Source organism: Octodon degus, unplaced genomic scaffold (genome assembly GCF_000260255.1).
Source record: "Octodon degus isolate 3935 unplaced genomic scaffold, OctDeg1.0 scaffold00033, whole genome shotgun sequence".
Lineage (NCBI taxonomy): Eukaryota > Metazoa > Chordata > Mammalia > Rodentia > Octodontidae > Octodon > Octodon degus.
This window is the reverse complement of record NW_004524609.1, coordinates 16,542,127-16,545,106: the sequence shown is the minus strand read 5'-3', so window position 1 is coordinate 16,545,106 and position 2,980 is coordinate 16,542,127.

Here is a 2,980-nt window from a genome sequence, read left to right as displayed (position 1 = left end):
GAGACGCCACACACCTGTGAGGACTAGGTCAGTGGCTGCCCAGGGGCTCTGGGATGCTGGGACGGCCATTTCAATTCCTCAGTTGAAGGCTCAAGTCAGGGAGCTGGCGAATTCAAGCTGCCGATTCATGCATTTTTATGTGTGTCCTTGAAGTTTTCTTACATATTCAAAAGATTGCTCTGCTCAGCATCTGGACTCTAGAACTCTGGCTGCCCTTCACCTTGGCTCCAGTCCTTGCAGGACTAGTGAGCACCTGGGGTGAGCGTTTCCCCTGGGGGGAACCCAGGCCCCCTACCTCTCACACAGTTCAGGATTCCTCCCTTCCTGCCCTGCCTGCCTCAGCTCTTCTCTGGCCAGCATCTTCCCTGTCCTCCTACCATCTCACCCCTGTCTGTCCCAGACCTTGAGATCCCAGAGCACCCCCTCCCCCACTGCACCCTTCCCCCACTGCAGAGGCGATGCGTGCTTTCACTGTGACCTGGGGAGGGACTGCAATGCCAGCCCTGCATGACAAATACTTGGCCCTGACCTTGGAGAGACCCAAGACCAGCCCAGACACATACACTGTTTTTCTTATCATTGGGGTTTCCTTCTCCCAGGGCTCCCCCTGCTGTGTGAGGCCTACCCAAACTGGGTGGGGGGCTCACTCTATGGCCTCTACCACCTACTTCCTGGCTGCTTCCCATCTTTCCCCTGTTAGGGACCATCGACAAACTTATCCAGGTTGACCAGAAAGACGCCCCACACGCATTACCTGAGGTAGGGAGAACACATCAAGACCTCAGCTGGCACCCCTACCTCCATACTCCAGCATCCCCTAAAGAGGCCTCCTTCCTTAGTCTCTGGCTCCACTGCGCCTCCTGGTGGCCAATCACAGCCACATGGAGATGCTGAAGGAACACCATTGAAATTGAACTCCCAAAAGCCTGGAAACATGAAGTGTTCCCCCAAAGACTCTATCCAGGGCTCCACCCCAAATGTGGCAGTGACCAGAGGTGGGACTCCGAGAAGTAACTGCATTGTGAGGGTGGTGACCTCATCGATAGATTAATCCACCGATGAATCCATGAACTGAATGGCCATTAGGAGGGGGATCTATGGGCTCAGTAGAATAAGCGCTTGCCTGGCAAGTGCAAGGCTCTAAGTTCAATCCCCAGTACCGCAAAAAAAAAAAAAAAGGGGGGGGGGTCTAGCTGGGTAAGTCGGTAACTGGGGATATGACTTTGGAGGGCACATCCTGTCTGTACACTTTTCTCTCCTATTCTTTCCCTGTCCTCACTTCCTGTTGCCATCATAGATTCCTCAGCCTGCCATGTGCACAGTGCAGGGACCCAAACCTTCGTAGCCCAGGCATATTTCATGTACTAGAGTCAAGAGTGCAGCAGACCAAGATATATGTGAAACAAAATGCTGAGTTAGGTGAGGGCACCCCCAGAAGGTCTGGCCAAGGGAGAGGTTCAGGGGGATAGTGTGGACCTTAGAAAAGATCCTGGTAAGAAATAAAATTACACAGACATATGCTTACTGCATTGCCCTGGAGATGTCATGCCTTCCTGCTGATGCTGTTCATCTCGTGTGTGCTCTGTCTACCCCCAGCTGCTTAGCAAGGTTTTGTTTTATTAGTCCTGCAGATTGAACCCAGGGCTTCTCCACTGAACTGCATCCCCTGCCCTTGTTGTATTTCTCTAAAGTCTTTGGACAGGGTCCTGCTAAGTCACTAAGTTGCCCAGGCTGAGCTCCAACCTGTCCTCCTGCCTCAGCCTTCCAGAGTGCCGGGAGGGATCCCAAGTTGTGTGCCACCATGCCCAGCCATAGAGCCTAAGGCTCTGCCCAGGCTCATGGGGTAAGAAAAAAGCATCATTTCTAGAGTGAGGCCCACGATGCACGCATGCCCGAAGTCTGTTCTTCGTGCTTTGGCTCCCATCCAGCTGAAGCCTGTGACCAGCAGGCTGTCCGCCTGCCATGACTTGAATATGATTAGTGTGTGCACCTCAGGGGTCATGTGTTGGAGACCTGATCCCCGGTGTGGCACTGGGAGGTGATATAGAATCTTTAAGGGGTGGCTTGAGTGGGAGGCACTTTGCTGAGAACTGTTTATAATACAGCAGGGCATAGTGGCAGACCCCTATAATCCCAGCCACATGGGAGAATGGGGCAGGAGGATCACAAGTTCGAGGCCAGGTTAGGTAAATTGACAAGACCATATACAAAATAAAAATTTTGAAAAGAGACAAGCCAGGCATGGTGGTCCAGGAGGCTGCAGCAGGAGGATCACCACAAGTTTGAGGGGAGCCTAAACTACATAAAGAGTTCAAAAACCACCTCAAACTACATATCAAGGCCTTGTCTCAAAAATTAAATAGTAAAAATAAAAGGACTGGAAATATAATTTAGTGATAGAGTACTAGTATGTGTAAAGTCTGGGTTCTGTCCCTAGTACCCAAAGGAAGGGGGGGACAGAGTTTGCCTGGCTTCTCCCTAATCTCTTGACATGGCCCCACCCAATCATGGACTTTCAGTCTCTAAAATGGTAAGCTAACTAAACCTCTTTACTTTATAAAATACCCAGCCTCAAATAATTTGTGATAGCAATGGAAAATGAATGAATATACTCTCATTTGCCTATGTCACTCCTATAAGAGTCTTTCGTGGGCAGATCTGATGGGCAAATCTACTCAGCTCTTTTCACGTCCAACCTCTCAGAGCAGAAGCACCACAGGGGAACATGCACTGAATCCTCCAACTGACTCCTTTTGAGAGTGAGGGGGGTGGCGATTAATAAGTAGACCAGACTGCTGGTGTAAATGGGTCTGACCAGATGGGGAGCCCATGCCTGCAACTCCCTTTTCTCCTAGTTCTTTACCACCACCTTCCTGATCCCTCCTCTGCCTGTCCCCTAAAGGTTAATATCCCCAGCACACAATATTTTTTTCATAATTTTATTGATAAACAAATAGCAATGAGACAGTTTCAAATCAAA